The sequence below is a fragment of the Pleurodeles waltl genome, chromosome 4_2 (assembly GCF_031143425.1).
Source record: "Pleurodeles waltl isolate 20211129_DDA chromosome 4_2, aPleWal1.hap1.20221129, whole genome shotgun sequence".
Taxonomy (NCBI): Eukaryota; Metazoa; Chordata; class Amphibia; order Caudata; family Salamandridae; genus Pleurodeles; species Pleurodeles waltl.
Window position 1 is genome coordinate 354,160,968 of NC_090443.1, and position 27,115 is coordinate 354,188,082.

The following is a 27,115-nucleotide window of genomic DNA, read 5'->3' on the forward strand; positions in this document are numbered from 1 at the left end:
TGTTTTTACAATTTTCTGGTTTAAACAAATACAGATGCGTCCATTGTACTTAAAGATTTGTAGTATTGTCTTGGTCCCATGACATTCTGACACAGTAGATGTGCCCCAGGCTGGTTTACATCATTGGTAGGTAAAACCAAACCTGTGTTACAACTGCCAACTTGAAGGGGATTGAGTTAGGTAGAAAGGTTGGAACTCTGTGAACCTCAAATTGAAGAGCTTTGAAAGTAAATGGAATAAGCTAGGCTAGCTTGAATCCAGTGGCACAATGAGCCCGGTCCCGTGCCCTGGTGTACCAGGCACACTTAGGGCCGCAAACTCAAAAGCAAGGTGATGGATGGAATGCTTGAATTAATCTCAGTCACTTGCAATTGCTTGGGCTGCATCACACTCTATTGTTTTTTTGCCCACCACCCCAGTTTGGACCTAGCCATATGCAAATCAGTCTTGACTCTGCTCTCCATGGGAACAGTCAAGCCCGAACTACCAGGCCAGGTTCTCCCATGACTGGAAACAAGCTTCCTGGGACTGCTTTCAGTGTAACATTCCTTATCAGGAAGGCTAGCTTGAATCCAGTGGCACAGTGAGCCCAGGGCTTATGTCTGGACATACCCGGCACACTAAGGGTGACAAACTCAAAAACAACAAGGTGATGGATGAAATGCTTGAATTAATCTCAGCCAATGGCAATCCCTCAGGGCTATTAACGCTGAAATTAATAATGATTATTCATGTATTCTGAGTGTTGAATTTGCATAGAAAATGTATTAATGTAGAGAAAAATAACGCACACATTTGAAGGTGAGACTACCAGAGTGGCCGCTAGTGTTCACAGAGTGCGCTTATCAAAAGTGTATTAATATGAAATGATGAGCTTATGTTTGATTAATGTAGTAATATGTCATATTAAGGGTTCTGTATTATGTATTAGCTTTATTAATCGTATTCCTTAACTTAGTGAGGTCTTGGCCTAGTTGCACGGCCTCATGTCAAGCTGCATTTCTTAATCGACTTATAAAAGGGATCCTTAAAGAATTAAATTGTGATTTTCCACTGTGCTGACCAAGTGCTCATAGCTAAAAGTCTTTCTAATGAGAACTGCTTGCTGAAATACGATGTACTTACTAGTGAAACAATGTTTGATTTAATGTGTGTAAGACTGACCTTCCTCAGAGAAGACAATGGATGTACTGACTGGAGGATAAGCTGCAACAATATTAATACATGACAAGTCAAACGAGGAGCCACTCATTGACATGTGATCCATGTGCTAGTAGATTTAGGGTTCTGTTTACATTGGCATAAATGCAAACATGTGATCCTTGAACCAATAGGGTCATGGCAAGTAGTTTTAGGACATCTAACTGAGCTGGACTGCACTGGGACGAAGACTCCATTTGCCCATTTTCCTTTTTACTATACCGCCATTGTTTTCCTGACCGTCTTGAGAAGAGATGTGCTTAACTTTACTGCTTACAGAGACTTTGCCTTTTTCTGAACTCTGATGCTGTATCCTGATGCCTTGCTGACTGAACTGGTGTCCTATTGACAAAGACTGTCACAGCTTGCTGAACCATACTGAGGACAGGTATTAGAACTATGTTACTGATTGTGATGTCTATTTGCCTTTGTTTCTAGGTACCAACCGCTATTTTGATAGTGCCCTAGTTAGATTTTTTTCCACATTTGTGATGGCTAAATTCTTTTCTATAAAGCCCAAACATGCTATTCTAATCTGATGTTAGGTAGGGTTCTCACTGATGAGGTTCACTACATGTAGTAACAGTTGATGTCTTTTCTTTGCTGAATTCTAAATGTATGTTATTACATTTGCACAATTATTCTTGCTATTAATTTGTACAGTAACTTTAGAATGTATAGTAGCTCAAGCCTTGATAAGATTGTAATTCTTTCACCACTTTGGTCAGCCAGTGTTGTTTCTGTATGTTTATCATTTGACTTTGAGACTACATTAGCATTGTTAATATAGGGAATGAAACATTCTACCTTTTACACAAAGGTGTGGTAATTTATGGCCGCAAGGTCATGGTGAGTGGAAATTACTGACTCCTATTGAATATTGATGACATTGATTGTTATTGCTATTGATTTGTATTGGTACCGGGTTCATGGTGGGAAGCGTAGTCAAAAGGTATATCGGCCTAGTTGCGTCTCCCTTGTAAGTTTACTTAATAAGGTTTGATGCGCTAACAGAGATGGTAGCAGAGGATGGTCCATCTCCTTAAAAGCCCCTCATAGAGGCCCGGTACATGGTTTGTCTCCTTAAGAGACCCTCATAAAGGCCTGGTACATGGTTTGTCTCCTTAAGAGTCCATCATACAGTCCAGAGGTAGGTGGTAGAGTATTTGGTCCCAGAGGTTGTGAGAGAGAAATAACAGATGTCCCCAGAGATGGTAGTAGGATAAGGGTTTGTCTCCTACAAAGAGCAAAATAATGAGCAGGTTTGGTGAAATTGATGAAATTTTGGATTTTTTCTGATTAAATGATACAAATTGGAAAGAGAATGTGACCCTCAGTACCTGAAATGACTTTCCCAGAATCCTGGAGCTTGCCAGTGATTGTTTGAGGATGTTCTAGGCATTCTAGTGACAGTGTAAATGAAGTAGGTTTTGAGCTTGCACAGCTTATGCAATTCGCAGGTGAACTGTGATGTTTGCAAGGGTTTAGGGAGTTTGTGTACTCCAAATGAAATTGTAGAAGGAGTGTGTATACTCTAAAGCGTGAGAGTAGGGAAGTTGCCGAACTTCACATGTGTGTGGCACTTTGTTCTAAAAAATTGTCCATGTGGTTGTTGGTATACGGACCCTGCTTGGTCTAAGACTCCAAAGTATATTGGAAAGTGTATGAGACACTTGGTTTTTGTTGTAATTTGTCTGGTTCAATAGGTCGATCGGGCGTGGTCGACAAGTCAGAGTGTGAGTCAAAGTGAGTGGAAGAATTTTTCGACTGAGATCTGGCGAGTCCTATGTGCACCAGGACAGACCCACTGATCAGTTGACAATGAAATTTGCGGGTCAAATTTTGCTTGCAATCAGGGAAACTGAGAAAGAAGGAGTAGCTGTTATAGCAAAATGCCGTCAGTGAAAAATCCGTAAAGTTTCTGAAACGATTGTGCTACCTTACCGGTAGTAAACACACAAACTGGGTTTTGATTTTGTTTAGTGCTCACAATAAATTGCATTAGTTTAGTGTGAATCTGAGTTTAGGAGGACAAGCTGCAAGACTTTGTCAGCCGCAGTACGTGTGAGTGTGACATCATTGGAACCATGCTGGGATAGGTTGGTTAGTGAGAAGGGTCACGCACAGATTGGCAGCCGCCCGTGAAGCGCAATTGGTTGAGAAGGTGGGTGAAGAGAATTCTGGGATTAAAAATCACTTCCTGATTTGATTCAGAATAAAAATAAAGGTCGCAGAAATTACATTTTTCAAAGATCTAAAAAGTGCTTTCATGGGAGATATGTACATTGCAACGAGTATAGGGGATATTGCACTGCCAAAAGGTACACCAGCTTACATTGTAATCAAAGAAAAGGGCGCTGCGCCATGTCTTTGGCTAAAGCAGTGGTGCAAACTGACTGAGATAGATTGGAGTTTAGCGTTTCCTGCCCACTGAACATTTAGTTTGAGGAGTTCAGAGAATCTGAGGAGGGTGCTGTATGATCTGAAACCCCCTCCGAGACCAGCACAGTTCGGGGCATTAGCGATCTGGGAATTAGTAGTGAGACAGCAACAGCGACAGAAATTTGAGAGGAGAATGAGAAAGGCAGAGAAGACACTAACGGAGGCTACATGGGACAGTGATCAGAGGTTTTGGAGTGCTGAGACCTTACAGGGGATTAAGTTGTTTCCCGTGATTACACAGGACAGCGAGAGAGAATGAACGAAGGGTATCAGAAAGACAAACAGAAGCCCTTCCGAGAGTGGGGAGGCTAGGAGATCTTTGACGTTGGAGGAAGAGTCAGACGATGATGTGTTTATTTTGCAGTTCTTGAGAAATCGTCCCCAACCATATGCAGCACAAGAGAGTGGTCCGAGCCCTAGTGTAAATCATTCAGCTCCGACACCGGTTAATGTGACAACGAGTTCAGTGCAGATTAATCCTAGCCTGATACAGAGCCCAATTCAGAGCAGTCGTAATGCACCTATTACTCCAGTAGCACAAAACCAGGTGCCAGAGTCGAATGTCCAGAGAATTTAACCTGAAGTACCTATTGTGGAAACTTCCACAAACCTCATAGTTCCAACGGGACAGGTTTTCCCGAAACTAATATTGGATCAGACAGAACCAGCTCCACTTTTAATGCCCCAAGTACACTCTGATATCAGGGACACAGTCAGATATGCCTGCACTGATGAGTCAGAATACATGAATTATGCACCCACAGAACTTGAGTGTTAGTCCAAGCCCAGATGCTGTATCTGTACCTGTCACCATTGGTCCCATTGTACCTTTGTTGCACAGGAGAATAACAGTGCAAGTAGACAAGGAGTCCTGCACCAGAATGCAATGCGGTAAGGACCTACTGAGAATATCCGAGTAGGCTCTCCTATGGGACAGACCTTTGACGGATCAAGATCATTGTGAGACCTTAGCTATTCCTAGTTCCTCCTGATTCTGCCATAGGGTCGAATGTTAGTCAGAGCCTGAAGTTAGTGACACCGCAGAACCCAAATACAGTTGTGCAACAAACACAACATGCCCAGACCAGCAACATTTCGTTGCAGGGTTTGACTGCCCAGCAATTGACCGAATGGTTAGACAAGCTGAATATCCTGCAGAGTGCTCCTAAGGGAAAGTATTACTTGAACTATACAAGACTAGGAATAGAAGAGGGTGAGCTCATTGAAGGAACTATGGGAGTGAACAGACTAGAATCCTACACAGAAGCAGAATTGAGATAACTGTGCCCGAAAATTACGAGGGAATTGAGCAGTGTGCATCAAAAGCTAGCAGACCTGGCAGAGAAGTACGGCATAGAAATAGAAAAAAAAAAAAAACATTTGAAAAGGAGTTACCGGTTAGATTTTGATGCAAAAGACTTTGCATGAGATCTGCCGGAATGAAGGCACACCTTAGGGAGTTACTTCAGAATGGCCAGACCTGGGGAGCATTAGACAGATGGGAAAGAAGATGGGTAAAGAAAAGAGATAAGAGAAAAAGGGATTTTGCAGAGCTTACTACAAATGTGCAGCAAAGTAAGGATCCGGTTAAAATTTTGCTAATGAAAGAGATTCCAGGAGGGAATTTTTGTAATGTCCCTTAGAGCAGAAGTGACATTCTGTCCTTTACAAATGACTATCCTAGGTTGAGAGAGAAGCCAGTAGAACAGTACCAGCAGACAGAAAGGTTAGTGAAACTTGCAAATTGCCTGTGAGAGGACTTGAGTACGCTATTAGAGATAGTAGTTCCAGCTGATTTGTGGATGGAGTGCAAGAGGAGCATAGATTGGCTGACAAAAGAACTAGAGAGAGATCAGGTTACAGGAGCGCCGTCTCCTGAGGTAATCACACATTATTACAAAGTGAGTGAATTCCTGAAGACGATAATTTTGTCCAAAAACATTGACTGGCAGAGAATTGACAGGATAGCTCAAGAAGCAAAGGAGTTGATAAATGCATATTATGAGATATTGTTGCAGGAGTTTAAGCATTACAGTGGAACAGAGACAATTGAGCCAAAAGACATGATTCGTTTTGTGTTCAGATTTGTGGAAGGTTTGAGACCTGAGATTAGCCAGATGATTAAGAGTCATTTGATTTGCTGGCAAGCAAAGCCGATTGATGAGGTGTTGCAGTATGCAAAGTACTGTAGTGACAAGATTGAGTTGAAGCAGAGAAAGCTGAAAGAGAAGGCGATGGTGATGCAGATTAAAGCGGCACATACAGGGATGCAGGGAAATTTTCCACAGCAGCTACTGCAGCAGCCGCAGGGAAATATGGTATTTCAAAATCAGATGAGAGGTAAAGGTCGCAGAGGAAATGGAAGCCGTAGTCCCGATTTGGGTACTATAGTGGCTCAGAATGATGTGCAGGGAATGAAGAGATTGTTACCTTGTCACGCTTGCTGAGTGGTCGGACATTGGAAGTGGGAGTGCCTGATGAGGGTGCAGGAAGGTGTTGTTCAGCAAACAGGTGACATCAATTTGTTCCAAAACATGAGACGACCAAGAATGAGAGGCCATAATCAAAATTTTCATAACAATGTGAATCAGATGCAAAATGTTCAACCCATGCAGCAGGTGCAAATGCCATGTGTACAAATGACACAGTTGCAGCCAATGCAACAGCAGGTTCCAATGGTACCTAGACAGCAAACCCAAATAACTCAGGCCCCAATGGAACAGCAGCAGGTGATGCTTCCTCAACAGGTTACAGGTCAGAGGTCTAACCAAAGTAATAACACAGTACACCAATTCCTATTACACAGTGAGAATGGAATAAATGATGATTGGGTGAGCGAGAGTTCAGATGAGGAGGAATGTGTGGTTGCAGCTTCCTTAGAAGTAGATCAAAAAAGGCCCATATGTAAAGGGAAAAGTCATGGGTCACAGAATTTGATTCTTGGTTGACACAGGAGCTACACACTCTACAGTGCAGACTGCAGAGGTTTTGAATTTGCCCCTTTCAGGAAAGACAGTCCAGATTGTAGGAGTAGCAAATCAGTATTTGACCAACCCAATTACAGAACCAGTTCAGGTTAAAATTGGCAATTTTCAGGGATTGCCCAAATTCATAGTCTGTGATTCAAATCCGGTATCCCTACTGGGAAGAGACTTGATGTGTGAAACCAGGTGCTCGATTACTTGTTCAAATGACGAAATCAAGATACAGACGAATAGTGATGATGAGGATGACCAGGCTCCAGCGACCGAGTGTGAGACAGTAAATGAGGAGTACCGCCTGATTCATTTCTTTCCTGTATTCACAGTGAAGGAGCTTCCTCTGATTTACAGGGAATGGTTGAAGAAAAAGTGTGGGATCTGACAGGGAAAGAGATTGGCCTGATAAAGGGAGTTGAGCCGGTTAGAGTTCCTGTAAAGCCAAACCCAATTTTTCCTCATATTCCCCAGTATCACATGCCATAGGATATCCTTACAAAGGTCGCTCACATAATTGCAGAATTTGTAAACCAAGGAGTCTTAAAAGAAGTGTTGAGCAGCCCATGTAGTTCAACAGTAATGGCATTGAAAAAACCCTGTGGGAAAGTTCAAATTGTCCGGGGTTTGAGAATAATAAATGACATTGTGATCAAATTTTGCCCCGTGGTGCCATATCCAGCTGTAATTATGTTTCAGATTCCATGTGATGCTGAATGGTTGACTGTCATAGACTTGTCACAAAGATTTTTTTCTGTGCCTCTTCATGAGAATAGCCAATTTCTCTTTTGTGTCACATTTTTGGACAGTTTATTGTTGGCGTAGAATTTCTCAAGGGTTTTCAGAGTCACCTTGCATATTCAATCAGATCTTGAAAAAGAACCTGAAGTCATTAGAATTGCCTTTCGATTGACAGTGGTATAGTACATTGATGACTTGTTGATCGCATACAAAACAAAGGATGAATGCAAGTATGACACAATTGTTTTACTGAACAATCTGGGAAAGAATGGTCATAAAGTGTCACCACTTAAATTACAGTACTGTCAGAAAGAGGTGAAATACTTGGGTAACCAGATTGAGAAGGGATCAAGGAAAATATCCAGAGAAGGGGTCCAACCATGTTGCACATGAGTCCCCCAGCCACGCAGAGAGATGTCAGGATGTTTTTAGGGATGGTAGGCAACTGTCTCCAATGGATTCAAAATTTTTCAGTCATTTCCAAGCCCTTGCAGAAGTTGACTCACAAGGAGGTCACCAATCCCCTAGTGTTAGACTAGGCTTGCATGAAAGCGTTTTCGGATATGAGAGAGAGTCTGTGCAAAGGTCCGGCTTTGAGTATGCCTGACTACACAAAGTCTTTCACATAGTTTTGTCATGAGCATAATGCATATTCTTTGTCTGTCTTGACGCAGGTCCATGGAGGTGTAAACCACCCAGTAGCATATTTTTCAGCTACTTTGGACCCATTTGCAGCATCTTTATCAAGTCTGTATGGTGCAGTTGCAGCGGTTGGACAAAGCCTCACGCATTGTGAAGGCATTGGGATGGGACACCCCTTAAGTATCATGGTCCCTCGCTCCATTGAGATCCTACTTACAAAAATGAAAACCCAGTACCTAAAAGGTGCCATATTGACCTGTTATGAGACGAGTATTTTAAGGTCACCAAATGTGTAATTTAAGAGATCTACAGTCCTTCCGATCTCTTTAGAATCAGGTAGGGGAAGTCACTTCAACAATTAAGTAATTAAATTACTATATGCAGCATTGAATACTGAGCAGAAGTTGCATTGTAGTTACCGCCCTGAAGCATCAGGACTAGTGGAACAGATGAATGGTACCTTGAAAACAAGGATTTTGAAAATGTGTGCATCCATGAATCTGAAATCGCCTGATGCACTGCCTATAGATTTGATGACACACGACAGGAAGACAGGATTGTCACCACACACATTCCTCATGGGGAGAGCAAAGAGGTTGCCAGCGATCCCCACAAATTCTCTTGTGAACATAGCAGATGATATGGAGTTCGACTACTGCAAAGGTGTGGCTGATGTAGTTCGCTCTTTCTCTCAGCAGGTGGAAGCCTCCACACTGCCACCGATCCAAGATCAAGGACACACCATGAGAGCACATAGGAAGACACGTTTGGAGCCTCGGTGGAAAGGCCCTTTCCAGGTGGTCCTGACCAATACCACAGCTGTAAAGTGCGCTGGAGTTCCAAACTGGATCCACGCCAGCCACACAAAAAAAGTGGCATGCCCTTTGGACAATGAAGAGGAGTTGTTGAGTGTACTAACAACGACCAGGCAAGCTTCAAAAACTGAAGGAGACGAAAGAGGAACTGAGACCGTATCTGGGCACGTTGAGGACGGTTCAGTCACTCCTGTGAGAGACGAAGGAGAAGACCTCCAGGAGGTTGACAGTGAGCCAATCTCAATTGAGGCAGCCGGGCTCTCCCAGATATAGATGATTTTGAGACACAAACAGAGCAAACGCTAGACTCCGAGGGGGAAGGAGATGAGGCGGATCAAAGCCAATGTGATCTAAGTCCTTCTGAACCAGTTGCAGGTCCGTCAAGAGAAAATCCTGCAGAGCAAGAAGACTTTTCAAGTTCCACATTGAAAAGAGCATTGACTAAGGGTCCACTGAAAGAAGATAAGTGGCCGGAGTCACAATCAAAGAGAAAGGAAGCAGTTGCTGTGACAACCGTAGAGGAAGAAGTAGATACGACAAGAAGAGGAGACCTGAGTGAAAGTGAAGTGAATGGAGAATGAAAGTTGAAAAGAAAGAGAATAGTAAGTCGAAGATATGCAGGTTCTGAATGGGCCTATGCAACAGAAAGTGAATGGCAGAAGGAATTTTTGTCTTTTTGTTTTGATCAAGACATTCCAGATCAATATTTTGGCACTTGAAGGAAGCTAATGAACTAACTGTTGAGACAAATTTGAGAAAAGTGCAAAAAAAGAGACTGTTGAAAGTAACCCGAAAAGACTTTTGAAACCTGATTTTGACAAGATAATCTGCTTTGACAAGCTGCTAAACTGATTTTTGACAAAAGATCCTGGAAGTGAGACTGAAAGCTGAAAATAACTGCTGGGAAAAGAGGATTGAAGATTTTTGTTTTTGATTTTGCTGCATAGTTCCTAAATCTTCCTCTTCTACTTTCTGATTCTTTACAGGTCATGAGTAACATTAGCCAGCAGGGTAGGAAGAACAGGTGCTATAAATACATGAGTATTGGTTTGGCAATTGTGTGTGTGATATTGTTCGTGATATTGATTGTGGGTATGACTGTTCTTGGCAAGGGTAAAGCCAACCATACTTCTGCTTTAGCGACAACAACAACATTATCAGTGATACAGAAGTTTAGGTTAGATGAGAAGTATTTGCTGGTAGGTAATACACAAGGGGAACTTTCTTCTAAAGCCTTCTGTCGCTTATTGAGTGAGTATGTTGAGACGATGGATGCAAAGAATTGTTTTGTGTGTACACAGATTCCTTTATCAGTTGATGAAGGAGTTACCTATCATAGTTTGCCCATTACTTTTGAGATAAGTTGTAGTCTGTTACTAACCAGATTGTATAACCAGGAGTACATTTAGTATTTCTACTCCAATGATGAAGTTGTGTTTTTGTTTGTCCCATAATTAGATACCTGAGTAGTATAGCTAAGGACAATGACATAGTATTAGTGAGAGGTTTCTTTGAGCCTACATTAACTTCTGGCACAGCTTATGCTCACAGGAATAACCTAACATGCTTGTTTACACCGTTAGAAAAGAGCTTTTTAGATCACACAGTGACAGGAGAAAGGCATTGAAGGAGAAGTTAGAAAAGGGGTTAGCGAAAAAGGACTTATAAAAATGATTATGCTTTTAGTGCAATAAAGCTTTAGATGCTCAACACATAGGTAAGCTTTGTGTATATAGACCTAAATCCTGCACTGACACTTTGTTTGTGGGAACGAGTGAATGTAGACATGTGTTTTTCTTTCAGAATAAATAGACATTTATGTTGAATAGATAGGATCCAGAGATTCCTGGCATATATTATATTTGTAGACTTAATGCTTATTACCGGATAGTCTTCCCAAAGATATTCCAACTTGATGACTTAAAAAGATTTCCAAAAATGACTGTATTACATCACACCAGAGAACAGAGAGAGTCTCCTTCTGGTATAGAGGGAGATATATTTGGAGCAATGATTCCTTCAGGAGGAGTTGTTCTGAATTTGATCAAGATTCGAAAGTTGTCTACTATTGTGGATAACAGGGTGACAAATTTTTCAGGAGCCATGATCCTGATAGATATAGAATTAGCTGTCAAAAGAGCTATGAATCTTCAGAACCACCTTGCATTAGAAATCCTTTTAGCTAAAGATGGCGAAGTTTGTAAATTGCTTGATTCTAGGCAGTGCTGCTCATTTATTCCTGATAATAGTAAAGAAATTAGAAGCTTACTTATTAATTTGAGTAATGAGAGTGCTGATTTGAAAGAATTGAAGGAACCAGGAGAAAGTTGGCAAAGGATTTGCTTCAGTGGGAAATTAGCTCAGCAATATTTGGAAAGGGATACTACTGAAAATAATACAAGGGATAGTAATTATTGTGATTTGCATAATTGGAGCATGGGGAATATGTAAATTGTGTAAAAGGATTAAATTGAAGAAAACAAAAAATAATCAGAGAAGGGAATAAATGAAAAGGTAAACATTTTTATGAGAAATTTGAAAAAGGGACAAATATTTGAAGGGACAGAGAGGACAGAATTTTAGCTGAAGCAAAGAAAAGTTGTGTGGATAGATTGAGTGTGATGATACATTATGTCATCAGAGGAGGGATTGTTAATGCTGAAATTAATAATGATTATTCATGTATTCTAAGTGTTGAATGTGCATAGAAAATGTATTAACGTAGGGAAAAATAATGCACACATTTGAAGGTGCGACTACCAGAGTGGCCGCCAATGTTCACGAAGTGTACTTATCAATAGCTTATTAATATGAAATGATGGCTTATGTTTGATTAATGTAGTAATATGTCATATCAAGGGTTATGCATTATGTATTAGTTTTATTAATTGTAGGCCTTAACTTAGCGAGGTCTTGGCCTAATTGCACGGCTTCATGTCAAGCTGCATTTCTTAATCGACTTATAAAAATGGATGCTTAAAGAATTAAATTGTGATTTTCCGCTGTGCTGACCAGGTGCTTGTAGCTAAAAGTCTTCTTCATGAGAACTACTTACTAGAAGATAATGTACTTGCTAGTGAAACAATGTTTGATGTAATGTGTGAAAGACTGACCTTCCCAGGAGAAGACAATGGATTGGAGTATATGCTGCAAAAATATTGATACCTGACAAGCCAAATGAAGGGAGCAGGAGACGAGGAGCCAATCATCGACATGTGAACCATGTACAAGTAGAAGTGTAGACTTAGGGTTTTATTTTCATTGGACTAAATGCGAACATGTGATTCTTTAACCAATAGGGACATGGGAAGTAGTTTTAGGACATCTAACTTAGCCGAACTGCACTGGGAGGAGGTCACCATTTGCCCATTTTCCGTTTGCCAAACAGCCATTATTTTCTTGACCGTCTTGAGAAGCGACGTGCTTAACTTTATTACTTTCAGAGACTTTGACTTTTTCTGAACTTTGATGCTGAATCCTGATGCCTTGCTGACTGAACTGATGTCCTATTGACAAAGACTGTCACAGCTTGCTGAATTATATTGAGGACAGGTATTAAAACTCTGTTCCTGATTGTGATGACTAATTGCTTTTGTTTCTAGGTTCCAACCGCTATTTTGATAGAAGCTTAGTTAGATGTTTTTCCAAATTTGTGTTGACTAAATTATTTTGTATGAAGCCCAAACATGCTATTCTAATTTGATGTTAGGCAGGGATCTCACTGAAGAGGTTCGCTACATGTAATAACAGTTGATGTCTTTTCTTTGCTAAATTCTAAATGTATGTTAGTACATTTGCGCAATTATTCTTGCTGTTAATTTGTACTGTAACCTTAGAATGGGTAGTAGTTCAAGCCTTGATTAGATTACGAATCTTTCGCCGCTTTGATCAGCCAGTGTTGTTTCTGTATGTTTATCATTTGATTTTGAGACTACATTAGCATTGTTAGTATAGAGAAATAACCATTCTAACTTTTACACAAAGGTGTGGTTATTTATGGCCGCAAGGTCATGGTGAGTGGAAATTACTGACTCATTGATTATTGATGTCATTGATTGCTATTGCTATTGATTTGTATTGGTACGGGGTTCATGGTGGGAAAAACATGAAGCGCAATCAAAAGGTCCATTGCCCTATCCGTGTCTCCCTTGTAAGTTCACTTAATAAGGTCTGACGCGCTAACAGGGCCAAATCCCAATCAATCAATTTGTTTGCCCACCATGCAACCCTAGGTTGGCAAACCCATATGCCCAAATCAGTCTTGACCCTGCTTCCCATGAGAACAGTCCTGCCCAAACTGCCAGGCCAGGTGCTCCTTGGACCGAAACAAGCATCCCGGAACTAGTTTTGTGGTATCCCCCCTCATCAGCCAGGCTAGCTTGAATCTGGTGGCACAGTGAGCCCTGGATCCAAGTCTGAAACTGCAAACAAATACAAAATAAATATCCAGGTTCTAGTGTCATTTTCTCTGCCAAAATGAATCTGTGCTAGAGCATATTCTTCCCAGGATAAAGATATAATATATATTTTATCAAACCTTTCATTATTATTTCCTTTAAGTCCACTTTTTTAAAATTTGTTCACTCTAGTCTTAATAACTTTGGCCCTCATTGCAACCCTGGCGGTCGGTGTTGAAGCGACGGTAACACCGCCAACAGGCCGGCGGTAAAAAAAATGAGATCACGACCACAGCGGAAACCGCCAACATAGACAGCCACTTTAACACTCCGACCTCCACGGCGGTAGCAACAAACACTGCGGCAGTCACCGCCAACAGACAGGCGGAAGACAATGTACCGCCTACACTATTATGAGAGGCCAATCCGCCAGCTTTTTCGGGGTGGTGACAATGACATCAAAAGCATGGCGGAAACAGTACATCGAAGGGGAACCACTCACCTTTCGACACTCCACGAAGAACCAGGATTCCATGAAGCCCAAATTGCAGATCCTCCCCATGTTGGTGTATCTTCTCATACACCAGGGAGTAGAAAGAAAGTGGCGGCGGCCACGACAGTGAGTACTGCACCTAGCACACAGGGGAAGGGAGGAGGGAAAAGAGAGTGACACAAACACGCGACACGCAACACCCCCACCCCTCACCCACAACAACATACACACTAACAACAATACTGATACACTCCGTCACCCCCTGGAAGAACGCAAGGACAAAAGGAAATTAGTCTAACCAGTGTTATATTGGAACATTCCGATATAGCAATAGAAAATCAAATAATCAGTATATACAAAAGTTCAAATTATATACACAAGGCTGTACACTGTCCCTTGTAAATGTCCGTGGACCAGTGGTCCCAAAAAGCATGGGCGAAGCCTACACATGACACCTGCCTCAAAACAGAGAGAACACTGCAGGGACATCAGGTCGATAAAACACAGGCACCTCAGGGGGAAGGGGAGGGGGGCACCTCAGCCGGAAGATGGTACGATGCCACTGCCCCTTGAGGGGGCTCCATGCCCAATGCTTGGTCCTGGGGAGTGCAAAGCCACAGTCTTTCAAGTGGGTTGTTTGCCCACTGCTTGGTCCTGGGGAGTGCAAAGCCACAGTCTCTCAAGTGGGTGGTTTGCCCACTGCTTGCTCCTGGGGAGTGCAAGGTCACAGTCTCTCAAGTGGGTGGTTTGCCCACTGCTTGGTCCTGGGGAGTGCAAAGCCACAGTCTCTCAAGTCTCTCAAGTGGGTGGGTTGCCCACTGCTTGGTCCTGGGGAGTGCAAAGCCACAGTCTCTCAACTCTCTCAAGTGGGTGGTATGCTAATTGCTTGCCCCTGGGGAGTACAAAGCCACAGTCCCTCAAGTCAGTGAAATGTTCCACTGGTTCTGGAGGGGACATTGTGCCCAGAGTGCTTGATCCTGCTAAGGATAGGGGGAGTGGATGCATATCTCCACTGGTTCTGGAGGGGGCATTGTGTCCAGAGTGCTTCATCCTGCCAAGGATAGGGGGAGTGGATGCATATCTCCACTGGTTCTGGAGGGGGCATTGTGCCCAGAGTGCTTCCTCCTGCCAAGGACAGTGTTGGTGGATGCATCTCTCCACTGGTTCTGGAGGGGGCATTGTGCCCAGTATGCTTCATCCTGCCAAGGATAGGGGGAGTGGATGCATATGTCCACTGGTTCTGGAGGGGGCATTGTGCCCAGAGTGCTTCATCCTGCCAAGGACAGTGATAGTGGATGCATCTCCCCACTGGTTATGGAGGGGGCATTGTGCCTGAGTGCTTCATCCTGCCAAGGATAGGGGGAGTGGATGCATATTTCCACTGGTTCTGGAGGGGGCATTGTGCCCAGTGATGCTGCACCTGGGGAGTGGCAGTTAACCTTCTGTCACCTGGGTGTCTGAGCCACGAGTTGTACATGGAACAGGTAGCATGATACTCCATGGAGGCAGAACCACACTCCATCCTGCGGCGACTTAGACTGCCAAATGCTGGTCGTGCCAGTGCTGGTGGTGGTGCCTCAAGTGGCATGTCCAGGGTCCAGGACGTCACCTGCAGCCTCGGACGGCTGCCCACTGATGATGCTGCAGACGTCCTATATTGTGGTACCGGCTGGGCACGTGGCGGTGCAGATGGTGGTGCAGGTGGCGGTTGCTGCGGTGGTGGCTGTGGCGGAGAGTCTGCCGGTGCTGGCCGTGGTGCAGGTGTCTGTAGTGGTGGAGGGAGACACCATACCGTCTCCGGCAGCCACGGATGGCTGATCCTTAGGGAGGATGCTGCAGACTGACATTTTGGCAGCGGCAGTGCAGGTGGCGGTGCAGGTGGTGGTCGTTGCGGCGGTGATGACTGTGGTATAGGTCGCTGGCATCCCTAAGGAAATGGTGGTCACCAGCCCCTCACCAGGAGGCATCGTGCCCTTAGGTAACTTGCCCTTTGTCTTGTGTCCCTTACCCACCTTGGCAGTCGCTGCTGGGACCTTAGCACTATCCTCTCTGTGTTTGGATTTGGCCTTGCTGGGTGGGTGGTGTGACTTTACCCTGCTGGATGCTGGCCCCTTCTTGACCTTGGCAGGTGGCAGAATCGGGTGGTCCTTCACATCTGTAGGTAGCACACTGGCAGATGCTGATGTAGTGGCTGAGGTGCTGGTCTGGGATCTAGACATCCTGGCCCTAGGGGACGGACGGGGAGGGAGGTGTAGGGAAGAGGTTAATGTTAGCTAGGAAAAGTTTTTTAGACACACTGGGACGGGAAGATGGAGGGGGTGTGGGAGTGGAGGAAGAGGTAGTGGTTGTAGGAGGTATACGTCTGCTGAGTTTGGGTGAAGGTGCATGGGCTGCAGGCTGTTGTAAGGTGGATGGCTGTTGGGTGGGTTTGTGCCTGCGTTTGTGTACTTTGGAAGGAGGGCTCACAGACACACTGGGAGAGGACACAGGGAACGTGTGAATGGTAGTGGGGGTTGTGATTGCACTTGAGCTGTGTGGCTGATAATGTAGTGCGTGCAGGTGTGAGTGGAGACGAGACTGGGATGGATGTGGTGGACGTGGAGGAGGGGGACACCGTGGAGGAAGTGGCTGTTGGTATGTGTGCATGGGTATGGTGCTTGTGTGAGTGCCTGTGTGATGATGTGTGGTGATTATGTTTTCCTGAGCCACTTTTGTGTTTTGATGTGTGTGCATGCTGGTCTGAAGGTGTGCTTGGGATAGGCTAAGGTAGAGGGGATTGGGTCAGGGTAGTGGAAGTTGGAGGGGGGAGGCTGGACACAGGGACAATGGCTGCCGTCAGTGCTGAGTCCAGAGCCTGAAATGCTCTCTTTTGGGCCGCCACACCAGAATGAATGCCCTCCAGGTATGCATTTGTTTGCTGCAAATGCCTCTCAACACCCTGGATGGCATTCAGAATGGTTGACTGCCCAACAGTGAGGGATCTCAGGAGGTCAATAGCCTCCTCACTGAGGGCAGCAGGGCTGACTGGGGCAGGGCCTGAGTGCCTGGGGCGAAGAAGATGCCCACCCTCCTGGGTGAGCGGGCATGGGAAACATGCTGAGGGGCTGCTGGGAGGGTGTGCTAGCAGGGGGGTGGCAGCTGTACCTGTAGTTGGGGTGGGCACAGAGGGGTCCGCCACCACCAGGGAGCTTCCATCAGAGGAGGAGTCGCTGTCGCTGGTATCCCCTCCTGTCCCCGTCATGGAGCTCCCCTCATCCTCCGTCCCACTGGTGCCTTCAACCTCCATGGATTCACCCTCGTGAGCCATGTGGGATGGAGCTCCCTCCGTCGCTGGTGCCTCAGCTCCTCCGCCAGCTGATGCTAATGCACACAAGGACAGGGTGACAAAAAAAGAAAGGGGGAAAAAAACAGAGGACACACATGGTCAATGCCAGCAACACCACTACCGTTGGCAGACACAACACACACTGAGCTGTCCTATGCACTAGACCTTGCCCAACCAGTCACTATGGTAGTCACCAGCCCATGAGGTACAATGCCTAACACTAGCACATGCACACCTGACACCCACCGGACCCTGCACACTAGTAGCTGCCCAATTGTACCCTTGGGGTAGGGGTGCTTCTGAGCCTGCAAACAAGGGACCTACCCTGGCATGACCACACTGGCCCATGGGCACCCACAGCCCATACCCCCCACCCAGCTACTTCCTCAACTGCGCAGAGTCAGATTTCTGACATTGTACTCACCCCCTTGTGGCTGCTGTGATACCCTCAAGCGCCCATCCAACTCTGGATAGGCCATCGCCAGGATGCGGAACATCAGGGGGGTCACGATGCGACAGGCACCCCTTCCACGTTGGGAGGCCAGCCCCAGCTGGGCCTCCACCGTCTTCTTGCTCCAGCGGCACAGGCCCTCCCATCTCTTGCGGCAGTGGGTGCTCCGTCTGTGATAGACCATCAGGGTCCGCACCTGCTTGGCGATGGCACGCCAAATACCTTTCTGGCGTGTGGTGACCTAGAGGGAAAAGACAGGAGGAAAGGAAATGCCTCACCCATCCGGACCATCATACTCATTGCCCACCAGTTCCCACCCATGCCCTGACGCACATACACTGACCATCCTCACGTGCAGCACTCAGGCCACCCCCCAACATGTGCCTTACATCGACACCACTCCAAACAGGCATTGCCCATGCATCATGCTCTCAGTGTACTCACCTGTTTGTCTGGAGGACCGTAGATAGCGTGTACTGGGGGAGGACCCCATCCACCAGTTTGTCCAACTCCTCCGCAGTGAAGGCAGGGGCCCTTTGCCCAGACACTGTAGCCATTGTCGCTTCCAGACTCAGGTCACAGCAGCACTTGCAGTGTAGGTCCTCTCCTGTTGATGGTCAGGTATCAAGTGAGTGAAGAGCTAGAAAATGGCGGTCACGTCCGCGGCTGTGTGTACCATCACTGCCGGCGTACATCGCCATTGGCTCCTGGAACCCATAGAGCCCAATGATAACCAATGCAGAGTTGCGCTGCAGTCTTCGACCGCCTACTGCAACGCTGCACAACGCCAACGCAGTTTCCTCATTTCCCCTTGTCCCTCCTCACAAGTCAGGTAGCTGCCATTTCAGGGGTGTGCATGGCATGACACCTAACTGTGTCATAGCCAATATTGGCACACATACGGACTCACAATTTAACACACGGATTCTGTAACATTAGCTCAGACACAGTTGTGCTATCTATGTGGAAAATGACCCTCTGCTCACTGTTCTCCTCCATAAGTTACAACTGCTGGGGCAGATGATGTGATGGCGGCATCCTCCGGTGTACAGACTCCTGGTGGACCTGTTGACAATGGAAGACAGACACATCATATTCACATACAGACTTGATCGTGCCAGAATCCAAGAACTGTGCGCCCAATTGGAGGCAGACCTGATGTTGGCTATCCACCAGCCCACAGAGAGCTGACTTCTATGCCCTGGGAATATCCCCAACATCATTGGTGTCATTGATGGCACACATGTGGCTTTTGCCCCCCCCGCAGAAATGAACAAGTGTACAGAAATAGAAAAAGCTACCATTCCATGAATGTGCAGATGGTGTGTTTTGTTGGACAAGTACATCTCCCATGTAAATGCCAAGTGTGGCAGTGGGTGTGGCGGTAATAAGGACTAGGATGCTTGAGTGGGTGAATCAGTGACTTTATTTAAAGTTCTTTAGGGATATGTGAATTTTTCAAGAATATATGGGTGTTGTGCTCTTCATAATAGAATGTCTCTTCTCTCTTTCCAGGTCCCCTCTTGACTGGCGAAGATGTTCTTCTTGCGCTCCCAGACGCACCGGAAATAAGAGGAACGGAAATATGGGTAAGTCGGGATGGTATAGGGGTAGAAGTCTTATTAATAGTACAGGAGAGAGAGAGAGACACAGAGAGAGAGAGAGAGAGCGAGAGAGAGAGAGAGAGAGAGACCCCTCTGGAAAGTGTGTTGAGTTTGAAATCAGTGTGTGCAGAAAACAATCACCTCTTAGTGTCTTCTTAGAACTAGATTTCTGTCCCTGGGTGCTCTTTAAGTCTTGCTGAGTAGTGTTCTTTGGTTCTGTATTTTGGCTTTTTCTCTTATGGTTGTCTTATTTGTTCAGACTCTTCTTTCACCTTCTTACTGCCCTTTTTCTCCCCTCCCTCTCCAGATTCCCCCTCCCGTCCCCCTGTACTATCCCTTCCCTCCTCTGCACTATCCCTCCCCTCTCCTACCGTCACTCTCCCCTTTGTGATAGAACTTGTCCTTTATAAAGTACCATACTGGGACGTGGTGGAGTTCGCGTCCTTCGGCTCTCCTCTCGGTCCGAGCTTGGTTGCTTGCCTCCAGGGTGTCCTCGCTGTTCCGGTTTTTCCTGAGGTCTTTCGGTAGTTCGTTCCCTTTTCTTTCGTCTCTGTCGGCATTTTCACCTTCTTCTGCGCCCCGCGCATGAATGTCCGTTTTCTTTTTCTAACCTTTCGGGAACCCGGATATCCGGGTTCCCTGGGAGTTTTCCGGCATCACAGTTGTCATGGCATCTGGGTGTGGAGTCGTCCACACAGCAGAATCGGGACACCGTTCCCGATTCTGTGACGCCGGGATATCTGATAGCCGGCTACACCAAGTATCCTGGCTCTGTGCATGACGCCTATATCTTGAGGAATAGCAGTATCCCTTATGTGATGGCCCAACTTCAGAGGCACCGGGTGTGGCTAATAGGTGAGCCCAAGGTCTCCACACAGTATGAGTAGGTGTCTGGGTATGGGGTAGTCCCTAAGGGTTAGTGTGTGTCTAACAGGTATCCCTCGAAATTTGCAGGTGACTCTGGTTACCCCAACCCCTCATGGCTACTGACCCCAGTGAGGAATGCCAGGACAAGGGCAGAGGAATGCTACAATGAGGCACAGGGGTGAACTAGGCGTATTATTGAGAGGACGTTCGGGCTCCTGAAGGCCAGATTCCAGTGCCTCCATCTAACAGGTGGCTCCCTGTTCTACCCACCGAAGAATGTGTGCCAGATAATCATGGCATGCTGCATGTTGCATAACCTGGCATTGAGACGCCAGGTGCCTTTTCTGCTTGAGGATGAGCCTGGTGATGGTCTTGTGGCAGCAGTGGAGCCTGTGGACAGTGAGGAAGAGGAGGCAGAGGAAGAATATATTGACAACAGAAGGAACATCATCATGCAGTACTCCCAGTGACCACAGGTAAGAGACTGTGGCCCTGATTCTAACTGAGGGAACCGCCATATGGCCGCTCCGCAGTCGAAAGACCGCGGAGGCCATTCAGGCTTTCCCGCTGGGCTGGCGGGCGACCGCCAGAAGGACGCCCGCCAGCCCAGCGGGAAACCCCTCCCCACGAGGAAGCCGGCTCCGAATGGAGCCGGCGGAGTGGGTATGTGCGACGGGTGCAGTGGCACCCGTCGTGTATTTCAGTGTCTGCATAGCAGACACTGAAATACATAGTGGGGCCCTCTTACGGGGGCCCCGCGGCACCCCCTACCGCCATCCTGGTCCTGGCGGGAGACCCGCCAGGAACAGGATGGCGGTAGGGGGTGTCGGAATCCCCATGGCGGCGGAGCCATTTTAGGATTCTAGGATTCTAAAGGGCAGCGGAAGACCGCCGGTTTTCCGCATCTGACCGCGGCCGAACCGCCGTGGTCAGAATGCCCTGCGGGGCACCGCCGGCCTGTCGGCGGTACTCCCGCCGACCCTGGCCCTGGCGGTCTCTGACCGCCGGGTTCAGAATGACCCCCTTTAACTCCTCTTCACATATCAGTTTACTTTAGGACATTGCACATGGCAGCCTCTTAACCTCTGTCTATGGACACTGACTGTTCCCTTTGGATTTCCTTGTTTCAGATCTGTGTACCCCATTCTGCCTTCTGCTATGTGTACTGCTGCCCAACAACTGTCATACATTGGTATGAGTACATGAACATATACATTGCTATTTGTTGCTAATGTTGTAGTGATACATTTGTGAATGATCAGACTGACTCCAGATTTGTTTTTGATTAAAAGGTGTTTTTTTAGGTGCTAATGGGTATAGGGGTATGTGCAGGGGCTGGAGTGATGGTGGAGGAAGGTCCATGGTAGAGTCCAGTCTCTTGGTATCACAGGTGCATTGTACAATGGTCCAAAGGAAGGGGAGCAATGACAGTTCAAGGTGGACAGGGTGACATAGTGGGACAGAAGGGTGACAATCAGGAGGGTCCTATTTCCTGGTGGGGGTCTTGGCAATGTTCTCTGTCTTCTGCCTGGATCGCAGAAACCGTTTGCGGGGAGGTTCTCCTTCTGCAGGTGGTGGGGTGCTGGTGGCCTGTTGGTCCTGTGGTGGTGCCTTCTGTCCACTAGCGCCGGCGGAGGTGGAAGGCTGTTCCTCGGATTGGCTAGTGTCAGGGGCCCTTTGTTGAGCCACTGCCTCCCTCATGGTCTTGCCCATATCAACCAGCACCCATGCTATGGTGACCAGGATGGTATATATTTTGGTGAGGTCATCCCTGATCCCCATGTACTGTCCCTCCTGCAGCCACTGGGTCTCCTGAAACTTGGCCAGTACCGTGCCCATGGTCTCCTGGAAATGGTGGTATGCTCCCATGATGTTGGAGAGTGCCTCGTGGAGAGTGGATTCCCTGGGCCGGTCCTCCCCTTGTTGCACAGCAGTCCTCCCAGCTTCCCTGTTGTCCTGTGCCTCTGTCCCCTGAACCGTGTGCCCACTGCCACTGCCACTGCCAGGTCCCTGATCATCCTGGGTTAGTGGGGTTGCCTGGGGTCCCTGTAGTGGTGGACACACTGCTGATTGACGTGTCCTGGGGACAGTGGCATGGGCCCGCTGGGTGGGTGCTGTGCTGGTGTTTCCTGAGAGGAAGGTTCTGTGGTGGTTTGGGACTGGGGCAGGGGAACTGACTGTCCAGAGGTCCCAAATGGGCCAGGCTGGTCATCCTGATACAGGCGGGCAGAGCTTCTGTCATCACTGTGGGCCTCTTCTGTGGGGGGACTGGATATAGATGGCACCTCCTGTCCGGTGACATTGGGTAGAGGTCCTGTTGGGATGCAAATGTGTTGTTATTGTATCTCTGTGCCCCATCTTGTGCAATGGGTGTGTTTCCCTAATGGAATTGTGCTTTCCCTGCCACCTTGGCCTTGTGTGATTGCAGACTGTGTGGGATGGGTGAGTCTCTCTAGTGTGCATGCTGTGATGATGGGTGTCCTTGCAGGTCTGTGATGGGGGTCCATGCATTGGTGTTGCATGCAGGGCTTGGTATTGGGATGGGTGGGTTGTGATAGTGGGGTATATGTGAGGTGTTGGAGTGATTGGGGTGAGGGTAGGGGCAGGAGTTTGTGAAGGCATGCAGGTAGGGTGGGGGGATATAGTAGTAAAGATTTGCCTTACTAGAGTCCAGTCCTCCTGCTACTCCTGCAAGGCCCTCAGGATGCATGATCACCAAGACTTGCTCCTCCCATGTTGTTAGTTGTGGGGAGGAGGTGGAGGTCCACCGCCAGTCCTCTGTACTGCTATCTGGTGTCTTGATACCAAGGAACACACCTTCCCCCGTAGGTCGTTCCACCTCTTCCTGATGTCATCCCTGGTTCTTGGATGCTGTCCCACGTCGTTGACCCTGTCAACGATTCTCCGCCATAGATCCATCTTCCTTGCAATGGAGGTCTGCTGCACCTGCGATCTGAATAGCTGTGGCTCTACCCGGATGATTTCCTCCACCATGACCCTTAGCTCCTCCTCAGAAAACCTGGGGTGTCTTTGAGGTGCTGTGATGTGGTGTGAGTGATATGTGTGAGGTGATGTGTGGGGTGCTGTGTTGTGATGTATTATGTGATGTGCGTGGATGGTGTATGAGTGATGGTGATCTGTGCCTCTGGGTGAAGGTGTGGTCTTTTCTGTTCTCTCTCTGCTTGTTCTAATTTGTTCGTTGAAAGAGTTGTGGGTAATGTAGGTGTGTGTTTTATGGTGGTGTGGGTGTGGTGTGTGTATGTGTGTCAGGTGTGTGTATTTTGAATTATCCAATGTGGTTGTGTTTTGTATATGTATGTGTATTTTGAGCGCATCAGTGTGTACCGCCAATGGTTTACCGCTGTTGTAAGACCGCCGCTGTGATTCATGGGTCGTGATATTGTTGGCGTATTCCTGTTGGCGTGACGGTGTGGGTTTTGGTACCGCCAGTTTATCACTGACCTTGGTGTGGCGGACTTGTGTGAGTGTCTGTATTGTGGCGGTATTTTCTGTGTGGGTCATAATATCCGTAGCGGAATACCGCCGTGGTCACGGTATGTTGGCGGCCGTCGGCACGGCGGTATGTGGGATTTACCGCCAGGGTTGTAATGAGGGCCTTTGTGGGCCTTTGTGTCACTAATATAAATACAGACACATGATTTGCTACTTCATGACCAAATATAACTGAAAATCAAAGTGAGAGCTTGCTGCTAAACTTTTAATTTTTGTTAGAGAAGAAACATTTTAGTTTCATTCACTTATTTTGTCTTTTAAAATACATCATATAACAAGCACTTGCCTGTTGCAGAACTTGGAATTAATGTTAGGGGCTGGCCACTTCTGGTTAGTTGCTGGCAGACCTATGTGCTGTGCTTATTCAATTAGTTCCTTATTTACTTTGTCTTGGATTCTGACTTAATTACAACATGTGGTGATGAGTGGAGTGGTACCTTTCTGCCCTTATCTGCATAGGTGATGTATTAACTGCTGCACCATGTGGCATTAGTGGAATTTCCATGGACTATCTTCTGTATAGTGGATTGATAACAGTTTGACTTTAGTAACAGTTTTGACTGTTCTAGTTGAGGTAGTGAACTAATACAATATAAGTGGTGGAATCATAAGCCACTATCATATAACATATAAAATGCATTGAAGTGTCACCTTGGATTATGGTGCTTACTTGCTCTGGAAGTCAATATTACTACCTCACTAGATACTACAGTGAAATTGATAAATGTGGAGTTTGAACTGGCCAAAGTGGAGTTGGAACCAGCTGTCCCGGAAGTGCTTACAGACTTCTCAGGTATTTTATTGTTGGTTTCTTTTATCGTCTGTTAGTAATGTTAACCTTAGGGCCATCTTCTCCCAGTTTTTTTCATTACTCCTCCTGTTGTTGCCGAATTCTTTTATGTTGGCCTTAAGACTCTGTGCACTTTGCTACTGCTACCGAATGCTAAACTGCTTCGGCTCCTTCATTTGAACATGGTAAAATTGGCTTACACCCAATTGGCCCATGTACCGTCCTTATAGTCCCTAGTAAAATAGCAGTACATGTACCTAGGGCCTGCAAATGAAATGTTACTAGGAGGCCTGCTGCACTTATTGTTCACCCACTAAAGTAGCTATTTAAACATACCTCAGGCATGCCTTTACAACCTGTGTGTTCAGTTCTAAACTGCATGTCAACCTGGTAAAATAAACCTTCCCTTAAACAATCCTTTTTAACAATCCTTTTTAATACATGTAAATCACCCCTTGGGTAGGTCCTAAATAGCCCATAGGCCAAGGTGAAGTCTATTTAAAAAGTTGGACATGTACTTTTAACTTTTATATGTCCTGGTAGTGGAAAACTCTTAAAAGTGGTTTTCACCACTCAAAGGCCTGTCTCACCTGTAGGATAACATGCTGTTACCATATTACGTTTAATAAGTGATCACTTTCAATTGGAAGCAGGAAGGACAGTTTGATCTTTAAATAACTGTAATTTAAAACCTTCTTTAACTGTAATGTTGGATATCAAGTCATAGTTCTGAAAAATTCAATTTTAGAAAGCTGGCTTTTTTTGTCCTAAACATTTGGTGCCTGCAGCCGGTGTCCTGGGTCATATGACTAGGAGCAGATGGCATTTGGACATTGTGAGAGTGAGGCAAAGAGAGAACAGGCATTTTCAGTATAGGCCATCTCTGTCAGGATGAGGCAGAGGAGCTGTCACCTACCCCACTTGCACATCACAAAGACTTTCCCTTAGCATACTCACAAAGGCTTTAACACCAGTCGTTTGTAGCCCTATACCAGACATGACCAGGGAAGGAAGGTAGGAAATTCTAGACACCTCTTTAGGGGGCGGACTCTAGCAGCTTCTTCCACTTCATGTGGGTACAAGGTATAAGTAGGGGACACTTAGATCTAACTCCTCAGATCACTTCTGGACCTTTGGACTCTGACAGGATAAAGGACTGCCCAGCTGTGACGTTTGACCTGCTGCCTACCTCTGCTTTGCTGACCAAGGACTCCTTTGCTGTCAAGACCTCTGTTCCTGCACCGGGACTCTTCTGCTGCTGTGAGCTGCCCTGCTGAATTCAGCCTACCTGTGTGGACCCAAAACTCAGGACATCTCCAAGGGTAAGTTGGCTGACCCCTTATTCAAACCAAAGGGACAAAACAGGGTTCTTTGACACTGACACAACTCCTGGCATCTCAATGTAGCACAACACAGCTCACCCGGTGCCACCCTTGCATGAGGCCCCACAATCCCTGGCAGCTTCTTCAATAACAATGCAGGTCAATGACAGCATCAGCCCAGTGTGAAGCATCTTGTCCTCAACACCGATACAGCACAGTGCAAGTCCTCTCAAGCTCCTGCCAACAGCATCATCAATGAAGACAGAGTCTCACATCACAACCTCCCATCAATAGCTTTATCAACTCCACTACTATGCAATGGATTTCAAGGTGGAACATTCCATTGCAGCTCCTTGTTGGTGACTCTTTGATGTCGGCCCGTGCAGCTGAAGTCAAGACTCCACATTTTGTTGCTCAGGCCACAAGGTACTTTGTCAATGAACTGAACTCAGTACTGTATCCAGTCCATGAGCCATTGCAGTGGGCCACAACTTGTAACTTGGACCAATCTACAGCAAACTGCAGTTTGAAACTTTTAAAAGTGTATATCTCTGGTTCTACTGATTGGCTTTGTGTTGTTTTGCCATCAAATAATTTATTACATTTTTCTCTATTTTTCTAAATTGATATGGGATTTTATTTTTCTGATTGTTGTATTTTCACTTAATTATTGTTTGTGTGCTGCATAAATACATTACCCTTATGTTAAGCCTGGCTGTTTTTGTGTCAGGTTACCAGAGGGTTAAGCACAGGTTAATCTAGGGTTTGCTTCTGCTTCACCCCTACAAGATTTGTGGTTGCTGCTTGAGTAGGGTTTCACCCTCTTCAACCAATAACCCAATTTCTCTTATCACCATACAACTCTTAAGGTCCATTGATAGTTGTTTAATTTTGAACATTCAACTGGTGTTTATGGTATTCTTTCACACTGTGGTCTTGTCAGCTAAAGTCGGTCCCAATGCTGACATCATCCCTCTAAACATAATAAGGAACGTCATTATGCTGATCATCAAAAATCTTCCCAAATAACTTTATCACACAGTTCCGAAAGAGGAACTAGTCTTGCTTTGTCACTGGCACTGACACACCACGTGACAACTGCATGGGTCTCAATAGGCAACATACAAGCTGCTTGATCTGTGCACATCAAGAAGTACTGAGGTGTTTGTTGCAACATCCCTGTGCTTGGAAATGTTTTCCAAAGTGTCTCTAAGGCATGATCACAGAGTGCACATTAAAAAAAGTGAAAGAAAACAAAGAAGGAAGCAGTAAGTACCTTCAGTGTATATATTATTCCCATTTTATCTGATCTTACAGAAGTGTTTATTGCTGCTGGCTATTTTTGCAACAGTCAACCAGGTTCGTCTATATTGTTGATTTTTGCATTTGGGACAGTCCATTTTTCTTTACCCTTAACATAGTCTGGATTGTGATAATGCATGACAGTGAGAATACAATCTGATCCACTGCCTAAGCTGTAGTAAACTTTAGAATTCCTTGAATACCCTGGGGGCGATAGAAGGATGAGTTCTTAACAT